Below are 20173 nucleotides of genomic sequence, written 5' to 3'. Positions count from 1 at the left end.
AAAATACAGACATTTTTCTGTAACATTATTAAGCTTATGTACAAATAATCATATATAAATCATATATAAATACATTAGCTACCTAATAGAATTTAATGTGTTTCCGTATCATTAAATAGAAATCAGATAGGAATATCAGAATGCTTTCAGCAAAAGAGCCAAAGAGTCCTAATGGAAGAAAATATGCACAATACTGAAATATGTTAATTTAGTCATTTATATATTTAATGCCTGGAGTTCAGCTCTCAGACTAGTCTACATTACGGGGTTAGGTCGCATTTAGCCACGCTAGGGCAATTTAAAAATGATTGCATCCATGCAACCAACCTCATTCCGTCGACCTAAAGGGATCTTAAAATTGACTTCTGTACTCCTCCCCAATGAGGGGAGTAGCACTAAAATCGACCTTGCTGGGTCAAATTTGGGGTAGTGCAGACACAAATAAATGGTATTGGCCTCTGGAAGCTATCCCAGAGTGCTCCATTGTGAGCACTTTGGACAACACTTTGAACTCCCATGCACTAGCTAGGTACACAGGAAAAGCACTGGGAACTTTTGAATTTCATTTCCTGTTTGGTCAGCATGGCAAACTCAGCAGCACTCAACAGGACAGGTGACCATGCAGTCCCCTTAGAATCGTAGAGTGTAAAATGTTTCTACACTCCCCCTAACATCTCCATCCCTGAGGTTATTGCAGATTAGAAAGCGGAAAAAAACACACTCGCCATGACATGTTTTCCGAGCTCATGCACTCCTCCCACACTGATAGGCCACAGCTCAATGCATGGAGGCATACAGTGTCAGAGGCCAGGAAAGAATTAAGTGAGCGCGAAGAGCAGAGGCAGGACATGATGCTGAGGCTAATGGGGGAGCAAATGGATATGATGAAGCATCTGTTGAAGCTGCAGGAAAGCCAATAAGAGCACAGACTGCCGCTGCATCCACTGTATAACCGCCTACCCTCCTCCCCATGTTCCATAGTCTTCTCACCCAGATGCCCAAGAACACGGTGGGGGAGGCTCTGGGCACTCAGCCACTCCACTGCAGAGGATGGCCCAAGCAACAGAAGGCTGTCATTCAAACAATTTGATTTTTAGTGTGGCTACAATAAGCAATGTGGCCTTGTCCTTCCCTCTTCCCTCACCCACCCGGGCTACCTTGTCCATTATCTCATTTTTAAAAAATTAATAAAACAGTTATAGTTACTTTATTTCGAAGGGGGGAGGGTGGTTGGCTTACAGGGAATTAAAATCAACAAAGGGGGTGGGTTTGCATCAAAGAGAAACACACACAACTGTCACACCAAAGCCACAGCAAACAGCGCCAGTGAGCTTTTAAACGTTCAAAGGCACATTCTACCACCATTCTGCACTTGCTCAGCCTATAGTTGAACTGCTCCTTACTACTGTCCAGGCTTCATGAGCAATGGGAGCAAGGGGTAGGCTGGGGTAGGTGCGACCACGCGATGCTGCCAGCTGGGAGACCAGCCTGAGGCAGAAGCCTCCAGCTCACATGATATTCCAGGCAGGACTGAATCTCCATGAGATGAAACTTAAAGAAGAGAATGACCTGGAGTCTCTGGCTCCCATTCGGTGCTCTAAGAGGAGGATGGCCATGTCTGTCCATGCACCCTGATCGACCTCACTGAGGAGGATTCCAAGGAGTCCTTCCAGTGCAGCAGTACCACGTCTGCCAGCAGCACCCAGGAGACCACAACAGATCCCTCAAGCTCATTGCTGGGGAGCAGAAGAGCAGAGTTGCAAGGGAAGTGGTAGAATACCAGGATGGGAAAGATTTTGGAATTGGGGAGCTCATGTGGGGGAAGATGAAGGGCTTCTCCTGGTGATCTGCAATCATCGTCTCCTACAGAGTCACGTCCAAATGTCAGGCAATCTCCGGAATGCTCTGGGTGCAATGGTTTGGGGACGAGAAGTTCTCCGAGGTTTCAACAGACAAACTGGTGGGTCTGATGGCTTTTAGGCAGCATTTCAGCCACTCCATGTTTAATAAGCTGGTCTGCTATCGACAAGCCATACACCATGCCCTGGAGGTTGCTAGGATCCGGGCAGGGAAGACATTCCCAGAACCCCCGGCCAAGTGGCTAAAAAATAACTTCTTCAGCAACAGCAAGGAGTGGGTAGAGGAGGACCAGAACAGAGAGCAAATGGTTTCTGAAGTCACAAACAACAACAGGAGCCTTGAACACAGTTGTTTATTGTGCGAGAGAAAAAACCCAGCCACATTCCACCCGCTGTTTGAGGGGGGACTTTGCCAGACTTGCAGAGATCAGTTCCTGGAGCTCTTCTACATGTACTACGAGGACGGGTACCAGTCCTACTGCACTATCTGCTGTGAAGGCAAGGAGCTGCTGCTGTGTCGATTGCTTGGAGGTCCTGGTAGGGCAAGGTACCGTGGCCAAGGCAAAAGAGCAAGAGCCCTGGAACTGTTGCATGTGTCAGCCACAGAAGTGCTATGGGTTGTTACAGTGCCGACCGGACTGGAATGTACGGCTGCAAGACTTCTTCACCAGCGGCAAAGGACAGGAATATGATGCACCTAAAATCTAAAAATGCCTGCACATTTCCCAGAGTCACTACCCTTGATAACAGAACGTCAATGGTTGCATTGGCTACTTGGATCACAGCAGCCCCCACAGTAGATTTGTCCGCAATAGCAGTGGTGATGGTGAGCTGAGCGGGCTCCATTCTTGCCATGGTATGGCATCTGCACGGGTAACCCAGGAAAAAAGGCATGAAACAATTGTCTGCCATTGCTTTCACAGAGGGAGGGGCAACTGATGACATGTACCCAAAACCACCCGCGACAATATTTTTGCCATTGGGAGCTTAACCCAGAATTCCATTGGGCAGCAGAGGCTCTGGGAACTGAGGGATAGCTACCCACAGTGCACCACTCCGTAAGTCAGTGCTAGCCACCGTAGTGAGGACGCACTCCGCCGACTTAATGCACTTAGTGAGGACATATGCAATCGACTGTATAAATCAATTTCTAAAAATCAGCTTTTATAAAATCAACCTAATTTCATAGTGTAGACATACCCTGAAACTATAATTGTTTGTTCTGCAGTAACACCTAAAGACCTTAATGAGGGTTCCACTGTTCTAGGCAATGTACACTTATAGAATGAACAGATGGTCCCTGTCTTACAATCTAAGATCCTGATGCTGCAAGCACTTACACATGTGCAAATGAATAATCAAGTGCTTTACACATGTTTAACATTACACATGGAGCCTAAAGTGATTTCTTCCTCAATTGCTTTTCTTTGGATTTGATTCTTTAAAGTTTTAATGAATATCTCTTGTGTCCAGTGTAGCCAAAACATGGTCTCAGCAACTGATGGTTCTGAAAAGCTGTGTGGGCCTCTTAGGTTCCATATGCATGCCTCATCTGTGACCACATGGTGCCAAATGGGCCATTGCACATTGACCCCACCCTGAGGAGGAGGCAAACTCATGACAGTTTTGAACAGTAGGCTAAGAGAAAAAAGCATTAAAGAGACCAAAGGGACTATCTGGGGTTTTCCCAGACCGAGTACTCCATTCTGGGGGTTCACCCAGGTAGAAAAATATATCTTCATTGCCTGAAAATAAGAAAAATGGCAATGGAGAGGAGGTTTTATCCATAACATTCCAAGCTGAATAGCCATGGGCACGGGATCTATCACAGGCTGACCTATTCAGAATACTTCAGAAACTTACTTAACACACCAAACAAAAACACTCTCCTGCTCCATGCAGAACCTCCTTTACTCTACAACGTCAGATTCAAGATGGTTTTAATATTCCCAGGAGATACAAGGATGTGGATGGAGAGATTGATGGCCCTTAGAATCTGAAGTGAAAATAGGCAGTTTTGCCCATGCCTCTGTCTCTGTGTTTTCAGAGCACGTTAAGAGTAAACTAGGCTTATTAATACATTTTTAAATATTCTGGTTACATCTGCAGTATTTCCTGCATAGGCTTTATAGTTTATAGTAAAAATCATTTACCAAGAAGTCTAAGAAAATAGTGATGCCCAATTTTGATTCTAAGATATACAGATAATCTACGATTGAAAATTACTATGTGCCTTTGTGTATGTGAGCCTACCAGCTTTTATATTAATTTGAAAAACAAAATTTCTCTGTTCAGTTCTTAACATTAAGTATGCTTTTTGTCCCATCAACTGAGGTTGGCAGCTCTTGTTCTTCGTCTCCAAGCATTCTTGGAAAAGTGTGTCTTCCAAGCTGACATCACCCTTCTTCATTTCCCCCTACAGCATCTTGAACCAGTGAGATGCTAGCTTGTGTGCACTTTGGCCATCATATCCCACATATTATCATCTCACATGACCCACCCATCTAAGTTGGAATGCCTTCAGCTTTTCTGTGATGTGGGCTACCTGCATCAAAGCTTGTATGGTTTCATTGTGCAGTTCTTTTCTGACCCAGCGTCCACCTGAGCATTCTCCTTTCAGCAGTGTGAAGTAGTTACTCTTCTCTCTTCCTCATTGGCCAGCATTCCAACCCATACATCATGGCTGGTCTAATCACGATCTTATACACGCTGCTCTTTAGTTTACTTGGCATATTCTTATCAGAGAGAATTCCTGTCACCTCCCTCCATTTACACCAAAGCACTTTTCATGAAGCCTATAACATCCACATCATGGCTGAACGCTGAAGTTTTTAGATTGTTATACCAACTTTAACTCTATACTATCCAGCTCTACTGGCTGCTTCTAGTCTCTCTTAAGATATCAGAGACCATGGGTCTCGAACGCTGGTTCACAGGGTTCTTAGGAGCTAGTAAGTTCTGAATGATCACCCAGTGATCTGCTAACAATTGCCAGAACTAAAAGCTCAACTCTGACAGAGAACTTCAATCCTGGGATCTGACTGGCAGAATTCTGGGAGTCTTAACTGGTTCCCTGCTTCTATTAAACCAAGTAAAGGAACAGGAAGTTGTCCATGCAACTGGGTTTCTCCTACTTAGGACTACCTTCCTTGCACTGCCTGCTCCTACTGCCTAACTCTGATATCCTGTTTACCTGATCCTGCCTGCCTCCTGACACCTGACTCTCAGTCTGTCCGCTGGCATATCTCAGAGTCTAATCTCCTGGTATTTGATGCAGCCTGGCTCCCGACTGACCTCTTGGTCAGACTGTCCACATCCTGATCATGACACAACAAAGCAGTGCTCCTATTCTGTCTTTTCACAGATTTTCATTTTCTCATGGCTTACAATGTAAGCAATAGTTCTAGGTCCCTTTCCAGTTTGGATTTATCTTTATATCATCACATAGTGTCATCAGCGAAAAGCATGCTTCATGGAATTTCTCCTCTAATCTCCTGCCTCAAGGTGTCCATTACAATCGAATAGGAATGGGCTTAAGGCCAATCCTTGATGAATACTTACTGTCAAAATGAATTACTCGCTGTAGCTGCAGATATAATACTATTTTGCTACACTCGTACATATCCACGATAGTCTGAATATACATCTCTGGCAGATGGTATGACCATAGACACCACAGTAACAGTTCTCTAGGAACTCTGCCATATGCCTTCTTTAAATCAACAAACATTAAGTGCAGTTCCTTGCATTTCTCCCTGTACTTCTCCTGCAATATTCAGGCTTCAAACACTGCATCCATTGTTGACCTTCTTGGCATAAATATGAATTGTTGTCACTTACTTGATGCTCCAGATCCTCCTAGTCTTTTCTTAATAAATTCTTCCAAGCCATTTCATCATGTGACTCATTAACTTGATGGGCTGTTAATTACTACATTCTTGCACATCTCCTTTATGCTTGAAGATCGGGAGTAATGTGCTCAGGCATATTTCCAGTACAGAGAACTAAGTTTTAAAAGTTTGTCATCATCGGCCTGGTCTACACTACGCGTTTAAATCAATTTAAAGAGCGTTAAATCGATTTAACGCTGTGCCCGTCCACACTACAACGCCCTTTATATCGATATAAAGGGCTCTTTAAATCGATTTCTGTACTCCTTCCCGACGAGAGGAGTAGCACTAAATTCGATATTAACATATCGGATTATGGTTAGTGTGGACGGAAATCGACGTTATTGGCCTCCGGGCCTAAATGAAACACGCGATGGACCGTATGGGAGATACTTGGCATTGATCGCTGTATGGGGAGACAAATCTGTCAGAGCTCGTTACAGAACACAAAATGCCAAAGCGTTTGAAAAAAAATCTCCAGGATACACAGCGCTGCGTGACAAGCGTAACGGAAGCCAGAGACTCCAATGGACGGTCATGGATGGAGGGGTACTGAGGACTCCAGCTATCCCACAGTCCACAGCAGTCTCTGAAAAGTATTTGCATTCTTGGCTGAGCTCCAATGTCTGTAGTTCAAACACAGTGTCTGGCATGGTTCAGGGAATAGCTCCTCAGTTTCCCCACCACACACCACACGTGAAGAAAAGGGAAAGAATCATTTCTTGTTTCTTAATGTCACCCTATGTGTACTGATATGCTGGTAGACGCGATGCTGCAGCAGTGAGAGCAGTATCCGCTTCCTCCCCTCCCGGTGTTAGACGGTACAATATGACTGATATCCGTCGTCGCCATCAGCCCGTGAGTGCTCCTGGCTGGCTAGGTGGGCTGGCCGGGGGCGCTGGGTAAAAATGGAATTACTCCAGTTACTCCAGTAAATGGTTACAGACGGATGGTACTGTCTTCATCATAGCAAACTGGGCTGAGCTTCATCAGCCCTCCCTTTTCGTGTATAAAAAGATTCCGTATGCCTGGACTGTCATAGCCCGGGAGGCTGCCTTCCCTCATTTCTACTCTCACTAACCAGTCTTGTTTCTTATCCTGCACTCTTTTTAATTCATGAACAAATGGGGGACACATACGGTGCTGGAAAAAAAAAGAGCTGAACGGGCTCAGGTTGCCGTGCTATTGGCGTTCTGCCAGGGCAATCCAGGGAAAACGGCGCGAAAGGATTGTTCAGCTGATGTTTTCCCGGAGGAGGAATGACTTGATGACATTTACCCAGAACGCCCGCGACAAAATGATTCAACCCAGAATTCCAAGGGCGGGGGAGACTGCAGGGAACTATGGATAGCTACGAGAGCTACCACCACAATGCAACGCTTCAGAAATCGACGTTAGCCTCGGACCATGGACGCACAACGCCGAATTACTGTGCCTAGTGTGGCCGCATGAAATCAAATTTATAATATCAGTTTTATAAAACCGATTTTAGCTAATTCGATATTATCCCGTAGTGTCGACGTGGCCATCATCACTCCCTCATGGCCTAATGCTTTAAATGCCTCCATAAGCACACCCACTGTCTTCCCCACGTTTCATCATCTTTAGCACCATCTTTAGCTCCATGATGGTGATGGGGCTTGAAACTGTTGCTTGCTCATACTTCCCTCAATGGTTTCTGTGCATTCTCTTCACTGGGCAGTATTTCCTAAAACCACTGTCACCTGTGATTTCATTGTCTTCCATCAGCACTCTTCCATTTTAATCTTTGACATGCTTCACAGCTCCCAAGTCCTCTGTGCTTCTGTGCCTAATCTTTTCCCTTTCCTTTATTTGCAGTCCTGCATATAAGACCCTTAGCTTAACACTATTTTTACTGTTTAGCATAATGGCAAGCAAATTGTTTCTTTTAAGATTTTTATTGGCCTCTATTTCACAGCTGTCCTAATCTTCTTTAGTTTAGTGCTTAGTTTGCATAAAGATTAGATGTATGACTCAGTCTTCATACATTTATTATTGCAGAAATCTCACTCAAATATTACTTACAGAACACTGTATTTCTGTAAGAAATCTGGATCTTGGATTTAGCCAAGTACATAAAATATACTATATATTTTGTTACTATTAACAGGTGAAGACATGTATACCATTCATTATTCAGTTACAATAATAGACAAAAGAAGCTGCTGAATAGAAAAAGACCATTTGGACCAATAAGTCTAAATTTCTCCATCTCCCCAACACTGTTATGTCACTACATTTTACTTCTCTGTATCTCTCAATAATTTAAATCTGTGGGAGTTAGGTAGCTAGGCATTTTTGAAAATCCCTCAGGCACCTATCTGCACCTTTAGTCACCTAAAAATACCTTTAAAAACAGGTCCCAGTAGATTGTGTTCGGTCTGATTTGCAAAATAACCACCTCCCTACTACTCCACACCCATTTTTAGAAGTGAAATCTAGTCATGACTTGAAACATTCAGATAAATTCCTTTCACTACCATTTGCTAGCCAGGATCAGAGCTAGAAATGATAGAACACTGCAAGGACAGTTTCTCTGGCATTCCTCCTGGCAGGGAATGGAAGTGTGAGGCCAGGTCTACACTACGACTTTAAATCGGTTTAATGGCCGATATACCGATTTAACGCTGTACCCGTTCACATGACGTCGTCATTAATATCGAGTTAAACGGCTCCTTAAATCGATTTCGGAACTCCTCCCAGACGAGAGGAGTAGCGCTAAATTCGAAAGTGATAACTCGGATTAGGGTTCGTGTGGACGGAAATCGACATTATTGGCCTCCTAGAGGTATCCCACAGTGCACCACTGATGACCGCTCTGGTCCGCAATCTTTGAAACTCGGATGCGGAGTGCCGGTAAACAGGAAAGCCCCGAGACCTTTAGAATGACATTTCCTGCTTTCACGTGTCCAGCTCTGATCAGCACGGGTGGCTGATGCAGTTCAAATGCAAAAGTAGCTCCTGCATTGAACCTTACGGGAGATACTAGATCTGATCGCTGTATGGGTGAGACAAATCTGTTTTATCAGAGCTCGTTAAAGAACACAGGAAATGCCAAAGCGTTTGAAAAATAAACTCCAGGATACACAGCGGTGCGTGACAACCGTAACGGAAGCCAGAGACTCAAACGGATGCTCATGGAGGGAGGGAGGGAGGGGGTAATGTGAGGACTACAGCTACCAGTCTCCACAGCAGTCTCTGAAAACTATTTGCATTCTTGGCTGAGCGCCAATGTCTGTAGCTTAATACACGGTGTCTTGCGTGGTTCACGGAACAGCTCGTCAGTCTCTTCCCCCCCCCAGCACGTGAAAGAGAAGTAAAATAAATAATTCCTTGAGTACTGTAAATGTCACCCTCTGTGTACTGAATGCTGCTGGCAGAGAGTACGCGAGGTGTTGACAACGGTCAGGATACCGTTTGTGATCTCAGGGTCCATGATTGCTGTGCTATGGCGTTTGCTCAATGCACTCCGGAAAAAGGCGCCAAAGGGTTGTCTGCTGCCTTCACAAAGGGAGGGGTGAGGCTGTACCCAGCACCACCCGGGGCAATGTTTTCTGCCCCATCAGGCACTGTGCTCTCAACCCGGAAGTGGGAACTATGGATAGCTGAGGAACAGCTACCCACAGTGGCACCGCTCCTGAAATCGATGGTAGCTTTGGACCATGGACGCAAACAATCGATTTGATCCCACTGTGGATGCGCTAAACCGATTTTATTAGATCTGTTTTGTAATATCGGTTTAAGCTAATTCGAAATAATCGTGCAGTGTAGACGTACCCTGAGTATCAGAAAGCTTACAAAAGAGTTGTTTTCTTGATCTTTTCAGACTAATTTTTCAGACTCAAGAGACCTGATTCTCCACTGCCTGACACCTTGTGCAGAAACTCACACATATTCAGAATATGCGTGAAGTCTTAAGATTTTAACTACAGGAGTCAGTGACTACACAGGTGAAAATGAGTGGAGATTCAGTCCCAGGAGGTTCAGATAAGCATCCAAAACAGCCTCAAACCCTAAACTTTTTGCCATATGTCCATTTCCAGATTGTTGCTTTTTTCCCCCCAAAGAGCCTTCTACTTTTTCTTACACTATTTGTTTAATTCCTACTCATCTGTTACATGTTAGCCTCTTTTTTCATTTCCCTCCTCCCCATTTAAAAAACAAAGCCATTCTACATGTGGTCTTCTTAGAAGTCACTTAAATATGGACTTGGGCCTGAAAGACACTGAGAATTTTCCACTCCCACTGAAATCCATGGTACTAGAAGACACTCGGGACCTCTCAGGACGGGGCCTTACCTTGTGCTGTTCTGAAGTATATTTGAAACCTAGAAATTAGGGCTGTCAATTAATAACAGTTAACTCACGTGATTAACTCAAAACAATTAATCGTGATTAAAAAAATTAATCACGATTAATCGCAGAAAAGAAATAGTATTTTTCAGTTCTCCTCATACAAGTGCTGTTGTGCAATCTCTTTATCATGGAAGTGCAACTTACAAATGTAGATTATTTTTTGTTACATAACTCAAAAACAAAACAATGTAAAACTTTGGAGCCTACAACCAGTGGGGCCCCTGGATGATCCAGATACAAAAGGAGTGCTTAAAGATGATAAAGTCATTGTGGAGAAACTAAATGAATTCTTTGCTTCAGTCTTCACGGCTGAGGATGTTAGGGAGATTCCCAAACCTAAGCCTGCTTTTGTAGGTGAGAAATCTGAGGAACTGTCACAGATTGAAGTGTCATTAGAGGAGGTTTTGTAATTAATTGATAAACTTAACATTAACAAGCCACTGGGACTAGATGGCATTCACCCAAGAATTCTGAAAGAACTCAAATGTGAAGTTGCTGAACTATTAACTACGGTTTGTAACCTGTCCTTTAAATCGGCTTCTGTACCCAATGACTGGAAGATAAGTAATGTAACACCAACATTTAAAAAGGGCTCTAGAGGTGATCCCGGCAATTACAGACCAGTAAATCTAATGTACGTAACGGGCAAATTAGTTGAAACAATAGTAAAGAATAAAATTGTCAGACACATAAAGAACATAAATTGTTGGGCAAAAATCAACATGGTTTCTGTAAAGGGAAATCATGTCTTACTAATCTATTAGAGTTCTTTGAAGGGTTCAACAAACATGTGGACAAGGGGGATCCAGTGGACATAGTGTACTTAGATTCAGAAAGCCTTAACAAGGTCCCGCACCAAAAGGACTCTTACATAAATAAGTTGTCATGGGATAAAAAGGGAAGGTCCTTTCATGATTGAGAACTGTAAATTGACAGGGAACATAAGGGTAGGAATAATGGTAAATTCTCAGAATGGAGAGGGGTAACTAGTGGTGTCCCAAGAAGTCAGTCCTAGGACCATCGTATGCAACTTATTCATAGATGATCGGAGAAAGGGGTAAACAGTGAGTGGCGAAGTTTCAGAAAGGATAGGACTATACACATTTAAAAGAGACGTGGATAAATTCATGGAGGTTAAAGTCCATAATGGCTATTAACCAGGAAGATAAGGACGGTGTCCCTAGCCTCTGTTTGTAGAGGGTGCCGATGGATGGTAGGAGAGAGGATCACTTGATCATTACCTGTTAGGTCAACTCTCTGGGGCGTCTGGGCATTGGCCACTGTCGGTAGACAGGTATATAGCTAGAGGACTCATTGGTTCTGACCGCAGTACAGCATTCCTGTTTCTTAATACAATCCATTCAAGTTATACTTCTTATCTGGCAATCGCTAAGACAAACAGTTGTTTAACCATTTACAAAAGATCATGGCGCCTGCTTCTTTTTACAGAAAGTGAGGACAGGCATTCCACTGGCCAATTTGTAGCCAAGTGTAGCAAGGTGTTTTTACATGCAGATGCACTAAGATTCAACACCTTTCATGCTTCTGCCACCTTCCAGAGTACATGCCTCGATGCTGATGAACTTTGTTTAAAAAAAATAATGTCCTTGAGGGAGAAAACAGTATGTCTTCTGCTCTGTTTTATCCACATTCTGCATATATTTGTGTTATGAAATCTCGATGATGACCACACGTATTAATTTTAAGAACACTTTCACTCAGATTTTGGACAAAAATGCAAAGAAGGTACCAAGGAATTTCTAAAAATAGCTACAGCACTCAATCCCAAGGTTTATAGATCGAAGTGCTTCCAAAATCTTGAAAGGGGATGAGGTGTGGAGCATGCTTTCACAAATCTTAAAAGAGCAACACTCCAATGTGGAAACTACAGAACCCAAACCACCAAAAAAGAAAATCAGCCTTCTGCTAGTGGCATCTGACTCAGATGATGCAAATGAATATGTGTCGGTCCGCTCTGCTTTGGATCATTATCAAGCAAAACCTATCATTAATACGGACTTGTGTCCTCTGGAATGGTTATTGAAGCATGAAGGGACATATGAATTTTTAGTACATCTAGCACGTAAATACCTTGCTACAACAGTGGTATGCAAATGCCTGTTCTCACTTTCAGTTGACATTGTAAACAAGAAGCAGGCAGCATTATCTCCTGCGAATGTAAACAAACTTGTTTGTCTGAGCAATTGACTGAACAAGAAGTAGGACTGAGTGCAGACTCTTAAGTTTTACATTGTGATCTTTTTGAATGCAGTTATTTTTGTACATAATACTACATTTATAAGTTCAACTTTCATGATAAAGAAATTGTATTACAGTACTTGTATTAGGTGAATTGAAAAATACTGTTTCTTTTTTTTACAGTGCAAATATTTGTTATCAAAAATAAAGTCAGCACTATGCACTTTGTATTCTGTGTTGTAATTGAAAGCAATATATTTGAAAATGTAGGTAACATCCAAAAATATTTAAATAAATGGTATTCTATTATTGTTTAACAGCACAAATAATTGTGATTATTTTTTTTAATCGCTTGACAGCCCTACCAGAAATCCATTCACAAGTTCTTAGGCAGTTTGCATTCCCATAAAATCAACAATATTAAAGACTAGCTCATCTGTTGCTTCCTCTGGTACTTTCTCATGTGGGTTTCAAAGCAAATAATAATGCTGATTGTAGATGCTCTCCTCAGTTGTGCTCTTTGATAAGATTAGGTGCAGATAGGCTCTGTCCATGTAGGATGTTCAACAAATTAATGGAACTCAATCTTGCAATTGTTCTCTCACCTGTGTTTTGCAGTTATTGACTAAGCTAACATCTGAGTAATTAAAACAAGTCCTTTAAGCAATGTTCCAGCCTTCTTACAGCTGTAGAAACAATTTCCAATCCTCTTTCTTTAATGGGCATTGATATCTGATATCACCTGGAAGAAGATTATAGAGCTCAAAAGCATGTCTCTTTCACAAACAGAAGTTGGTCCATAAAAGATATTACCGCAGCCATTTTGTCTCATTAATATCTACAATTCATGAAGAGCTAGCATTCACCTGACTAGTTTATTGTTTTTGCTCTCTCATTTTTACAGGCTTAACATTGCACCTAACCTGTATTTACTTTCCTAATCTCTTTTGGTAAACTTTTTTTAATTCCATAGGAAAGGTTTTCCATTTCCATATTCCTTCAGTGTTTGCAATTCAAGTACTGCAGCATTTGGTTCAATCATAGGAATCTAAAAGTGAAATTGACAACAAACATGAAACTGACTAGTCTCTTTTCATTGTCCTTCCAGATAGAGAATTAGAAAGCAAAGAGCACAGTGATGAGCAGTGTTCACTCTAATTTTTCGCACGCATGTGCGGAATTTAGTTATATGCACCAATATGGAGGTGATGTGGTGGGGATGGGGTGAAGGGGTTCGAAGTGTGGGACGGGGCTAAGAGCTGGGTCAGAGTGTTGGGGTGCAGGGGTGAAGGCTCCAGCTGGGGGTGTGGGCTTTAGGATGGGGCCGGGGATGAGGGACTCAGGACTGGGTCAGAGGGTTAGGGTGGGGGTGAGGGCTCTGGCTACAGGTGTGGGCTCTGGGGAGGGGCTGGATATGAGGAGTTTGGGGTGCAGGCTACAATGGGGAGAGAGGACTCCTCTCAGTCCTCTCTCGCTACAGCAGCACCTGGGCCGGCAAGGGGCGGGAGGGGAGAAGTACCTCTCCACTGGCTGCGGCAGGTCTGGGGCTGGACTGGGCTGGGGCCATGGGATAGGTGCCTCTGCCATGGTTGAGGCAGGTCCGGGGCTGGGCTGGGTTGGGGCTCCTCTCTCTCATCCACGGCAGGGCCAGGACTGGGCTGGGGCCAGGGGAGGGGCCCTCTTCCCACCATGGCAGATCCAGGTAGGGTTGCCAACTGTCTAATCACACAAACCGAAAACCCTAGCCCCACCCCTTTGCTGAGGCAATGCCCCCTGCCCTACCCCTTTCTGAAGCCCTGCCCCTGCTCACCATATTCCCCCTCCTTTGGTGGCTTGCTTTCCCCCACCCCTAGTGAGGTGGGGGAAAGCAAGACTTTCACTGGGCTGGGGCAGGGAGTTGGGATGCGGGAGGGGGTGTGGGCTCATGGATAGGGCCATAAATTACGGGGTCAGGGTGTGGGAAGGGGCTCAGGGCTGAGGCAGAGGGTTGGGGGGTGGGAGGGGGCTCCAGGTTTGTGGGGGCTCAGGGATGGGGCAGGGTGTTGGGGCTCAGGGTTGGGGTATGAGCTTACCTCTGGCGGCTCCCAGTTAGCGGCACAGTGCAGGGACTAAGGCAGGCTTCCTGCCTTTCCTGACTCTGCACTGCACCCCAGAAGCAGCCAGCAGCAGATTCAGCTCCTAGGCAAAGGTGCAGCAGGTGGCTCTGCACACTGCTCTCGCCCACAGGCACCACCCCTGCAGCTCCCATTGGCTGCAGTTCCTGGCCAATGGGAGTGCGGACCGGAGCCAATGCTCGCAGCAGTGGCAGTGCGTAGAGTCCCGGGCCCCCCCCACCTAGGAGACGGACCTGCTGGACACTTCCGGGGTACAGTGCAGTGCCAGGACAGGTAGGGACTATCCTACCACAGCACCACCTACTGGAGTTTTAACAATTCTGTCGGCAGTACTGATTGGAGCCACCAGGGTCCTTTTTGACTGGAACACTCAGTCACCCTAATTCCAGGGCTGGGGAAGAGGCATCTCTCCTCACCGCAGCCCTGAACACCTTCATGGTGCTTAATAGGCTGCTGCGCGGCTGCACAGCTTAGAGAGAATTTAGGTTATGAGCAAATCTGATTATTCATGAGTTAGTAATAATAATAGGCATTATTAGTTTAAAATATATGATTTTAACTTGTCTTTCTATGCAATTCTGCTATTATTCTGTTATTTGTAAATAAAGTTGATATACTTCTAGCAGTTGTATGGAAGATACTTGGATTTCCTTTCCTCTGTTAGTCATTTATAAAGCACCAATAACTACTGTTAAGACATCTTTCCCTGCTCTTCATTTTAATTATTTCTTGTTCTTTTTTGGATATGTTAGTTGGACATAGGCAATCTCTCCTCTTAGTTCTTGCTGGACAAATTCTTTTGTCATTTTTTGCCATCAAGCATTGGAATCAGCATGATCTAGGCTCCTCAGCTAGACTGCACAGCTGTACCTGAGTGGCCAGTCACTCACCTTGAGTCTAATCCATTTGGAAAGCATTTGAAGAAGATAGCACTTTATGAAAAAAACTTCAGTGACTCTGACAGTCTTTTCCAATCATTTTGTAAAGCTCAAATTGGATAAAAAATCCCTCCTCCATACTGAACACATTTTTACATGAGAAAAAAAATTAAACCAGCCATCACTGGCCTGAATCCAGCAGAAACAGACTCCTTGTGCCTCCCCTTTTCAGAGGCGCTAGTTCATCTCAGTGGCTGTCAGGTGGTGACCAGATTAGGTATTAAACATCCATTTCTGACTGTGTCCAAGAACTAGTGGCTGTGACTTCTGTGGCAATTGGACGAAGAAGTGATTATGTTGGGGGATGTACTGAGCATGCTCAGTTGATCCCTCAAAAGTGCTAAGCTGGAGGCAGGTTTGTCCCTGGCTAAGTACATGCAGTTAGCTAGAGAAGAATTTTTAGGGGGTTGTGTTATGGCCTAGAAATGTTGTTTCTGAAAGATGAGGGCGTACCCAGACCAAACATCATGCTCAACCCCCAGAAAAAAGTTCAATAGGGAAAAAGGGCATCACCACAAACTATAGTCCTTGTTGATGTGGGCAGATCATCCCTGGCCACCACCATCCCCTGGAATCAGGAGTGGGAAAAGCATCCCTTGCCACAAAATTAAAACAAATTGCCCAGTAGATCAGCCAGGATCTGCCCTCTTCCCTGTTTGTACAAGAGAGTTTACTAATAATTCCTGTGAGGGTCTCAGGAGCTACCAATACTAGTAACCCCCTGTAGTACTTAGAGAGTTAATTCCTATCTATTCCCTGCCATACTACATATTTAATTTTAATATGCTTTTTCGAGCACCTACATTTTCTGTCACAACCACAAATATTTTCAAAAACAACAATTTTCTCTAAGTCACTTATAAACTACTCTTTCTGGGATTTCATTAACTTGTGCAGAGTGGAATACACTGTCAGAGAAACTTCCCATCCTTTCATGGCCACCTTGCAGGGCTCACCTTCTCACAGAACTGCATTTTGCCAAAGTATGTTCTCTTTCAGTTCTCACTTAGGATCATTTTGAGACTAGCACAATGCTGTATCTATTTTAGTTTATTTTTGTTGGCAGCTAATTTATTTTACCACGTACCCACGTGAACAAGATTACAGATCCTGGACTTTTTTACAGAATTTCTTTGGTTACAACCTCTCTGTGGATTTCACTTGGCAGAAGTGATATCAAGCAGAAGTCTCTCTCTCGGCCTCTGATGTAAACTGAAATATACCTTAGAAATAGAAAATACAGCTAATGATAGTAATGCCTCTGGGCATATGGCCACTTTTGGGCTATGAGAAAAATTCAGTTAGATATGATTAATAAATATAATTAATAGGATGCCATAGGCACTTTACAAACAGAGGAAGACAAATTCCCTGCCCTGCAGTATTTTGAAGGGCAGAACCAGGGAGAATAATATACAGAGAAAAATAAGAGGAGAAGGAAGGTGGGAGGTCAGAGGTGAAAGAAACAAACAAGGAGAAAATTTTGATTTGTCATAGTTGAAAGTACAGTTTTAAAGCTCTTTAGACAATTTACCTATGGTGGACTTAAATGAAATGTTAACTAGATTTAGATTTAGTGCAATGTCACCTATGTGTCTCACAAGTAATTTGGCAAAATTCAGAGTAAAACATTCAGCATTTTTAAAAGAAGCCAGTTTATCCTGTTAAAATTCAATCCAATTGAAGTCAACAGAAGGACCCTCATTGACTTCAGCTAAAGCTGAATCAAGCTCAGATCAACCAAGTCTCCTTTGCAGAGTCTCTCATTATGAATATCTTTATTCTCATTCAAGAGAGATTATGCTCTGCTTAGATAATATGACTGTGTTTTACACAAAGACACTTCTTTGGGGTTTTCGCTTACAGAAGCTTCAGATACTAAATCCTACCATGTTTGGAAGAATTTTGAGAGAAATATAAAATTACAAAATTACAAAGCTCTAGTATAGCTTAAACAATCCATTATTGCTTTGCCCCAATTTAGTGTCTTTAAATATTTTACAAACAAATGTGCTATTTACCATGTTCCCTAATGTTCTCAACTGTGGAAGGGAGGCAAAGAAGTCCCTCAAATATGAGCTGAAAAGTCACAATACCACAACATCAACACATTGCACCTTCTTTCTAGTCCTTTTTAGGGAGCCTGCCAAAATAACTCCGTGTTAAAACTCTGCAGGTGTTGATCCTTGAACTTGTGGTTGGCACAGAGATGGAGCTGTACTGCAGGTGCTTTCCATGGCAGGCTACCCTGGGGATCCATCAGATTTCCCATAGTGCACATGGCATGCCCATCTCTCTTTCCTGATACTCAAAGGTTATGGGGTTTTCTGAAGAGCAGGGCTTCAATACTGTGTTTTGTGGTCTCATCACTAAGGTCTGGTCTACACTTAAAATTGACATCAATTTAGCTGTGCTGCTCAGGGGTATGAAAAAATCACATCTCAGAGTGCCGTAGTTAAGCCAGCTGAATCCCTGATGTGGACACAGGTACGTCAACCCAATAATTCTTCCATAAAGCTAATTACTACTGCTCAGGGAGGTGGATTACATACATTGACAGAAAAGCCCCTTCCGTTACTGTCTGAAGCTGTGGTGCTACAGTGGCATAGCTGCTGCGTTGCACTTGAGCTGCGGTATAATCCATAGAGTAGACATGGCCTCAGCGTAAAAGCCCTCTTCCCCCTTGAAAATCTCACTCCCTCCAAGTTTTCTGAAAACTTTTTCTGAAGAAAAAACAGAGGAAGGAGAACATTTAGCCCTTACGTAGATTCTAAATATATTTACATGCTTGTTTAAATGATGTGTAAATACAGAGAAGTAAAACAAGGATCTTATGAAACAAAATCCTTCAAGCTTAAAAGCAAATGTAGAACACAGAAATAGGTTTAATAGCAAAGAGAGAATTGCCATTGCTACTGGCTAGTCAGTGAGAGATTATTTGTCCTGACTTGAAGCACCACCTACTGTGTCTCATCCCTTCCATCCAGTAATGCTGCATTTTTATATTTAATAAACTGAAATTTTTACTGGTATTTACCTGTTCTCTTTTATTCTGCTTATTATATACCAAGAGAGCTCTAGCCCTAGTGACACTGGTGGAGAGGCAGTGTCATAGTAGGATAATCCTAGGCCATTTATGGCTTTTACAGGTCAAAGTCAACATCTTAAACTCCACCAGAAGCCAACAGACAGCCAGTTAAGATCATGAAGCATTGGTGTCATATGCTCACAGCATGACATTTAACAAAGCTACTGCATTCTGCCCTATCTTCAGTGTCCAAGTGGTGTAAGAGGTAGCCATTGTATGACATATTGTAGTAATCTAATATCAAGGTGGCAAAGGTCTGGATCCTGGAAGCAGCGTGTTCGATATTTGAGAGAAAAGGATGCAACCTCCTGGCCAGACAATGACAGAAGAAAAACTGTCATGATCACAACTGCAGTTTGGTCCTCTAAAAGTAGCAGGGAGTTAAACCAGATCCCAAGCCTGTGAAAAGAGCCAGTAGAATTTTTTTTAATTCAAAATATTTTTAGATGGAAAATGGCTTTTTCATTAAAATCGAAATTTCTTTGTGAAATTTTTCAGAGAATTTTTTCTGGTTTTCATCAAAAAACCAAAGTCCTGAATTTTTTCAGTTCCCAAACAGTAAAAAGTGTGGCTAAAATCCAGAACATTTCAATTTCTAGCCAAAAATTTTTGGTTTTTAGTTGTCAGAAACAGGAAAAAAAATCAATTAGTTTTTGGATTTTCATCTAAATTTTTCATAGGAATAGAAAATATTTCCCAACTGGCTCTAGTTATGAACTTTAGTAACAAATGTAGAGTGATTACTATGTCAAAGGTGTCTAATCTAATTTCAGCCAAGCCTTCCACCCCAACCCACCGTACTCATTTTCATCTTATCTAGCTTGTTCTCATCCATGTCCCAGCCTTGTACAGACACTGGGAGACACCTTCACCTGCACTATCCAAGACAAACAAGATGGAGATATAAAGCTGTATGTTATCAACACTTCAGCCCACACCTTCTAACTAACACTCCTGACAGTCTCATATGCACAGTGAATAGGAGCATGAGGTTCACATTTTGACTAGTACCTCTAAACCTTTCAGACAAAATGTGAACATCCAAAGCATCATCCAGGCCATCATTAAGGTGTGTCTTATGTGGGAAGCCAGACTAGATTGTTATAATAGTCCCTGCTGACCTTAGAATCTATGGAAATCTTTAATAAAGCAAACTTTTGATAAACTTTTTATCTATTAGGTACTCTTAGAGCTTAGTTATAATTCATTTTTCTTGCTAAAAAACAAAACCATTAAACGAAAAAAATCTTTGTTAATGAATATTCAAGTTGCACGATTCACATTTTAAAAAAATCAAGTAATGCAGATATATGGTTCCTGTGGCAACACTATTTTGTCGGTATAGGAGTACATAATATTCCACTTGTTCTTGTTAAATGATACCGTATAATCTTGTGTGCCTGTGGGATGGCTGAAACAACATTGCTATAGAAACTTTAACTTATGCATTTCCTAACATATTACTTGAACTCTGCAACCTGACCATTGTCTTTTTCCCCCATCCCCACAAAGCCTGGATTCTGGACTAAATCTACTGACGTTGCTTATAAAAAGTATAATTTGTATAATTTGGTTTTATAAATTAGTAATTTATAACATCAGAGAGCAGAAGAATTAGACTGTATTCATCTCATCTTAACTGTTAGATAAGTTCATAAATGGGACAGTGTTTTCCAAATAATCCAGTTATAGTTTAGAAGTAAATATGT

At 42.7% G+C, this 20173-nt stretch overlaps 1 protein-coding gene and 1 pseudogene across 3 annotated transcripts in view; both read left to right on the top strand.

The window, feature by feature from the left end:
• Window positions 1–20173, top strand: part of EFEMP1 (EGF containing fibulin extracellular matrix protein 1) — an 85491-nt gene that overhangs the window by 14703 nt on the left and 50615 nt on the right. The gene's annotated exons all lie outside the window — the stretch shown is intronic.
• On the top strand, window positions 1351–2638 carry LOC142046615 (DNA (cytosine-5)-methyltransferase 3B pseudogene; annotated as a pseudogene).

The sequence above is a fragment of the Chelonoidis abingdonii genome, chromosome 3, assembly GCF_003597395.2.
Source record: "Chelonoidis abingdonii isolate Lonesome George chromosome 3, CheloAbing_2.0, whole genome shotgun sequence".
Taxonomy (NCBI): domain Eukaryota; kingdom Metazoa; phylum Chordata; order Testudines; family Testudinidae; genus Chelonoidis; species Chelonoidis abingdonii.
This window is presented reverse-complemented; position numbering and strand designations above follow the sequence as displayed.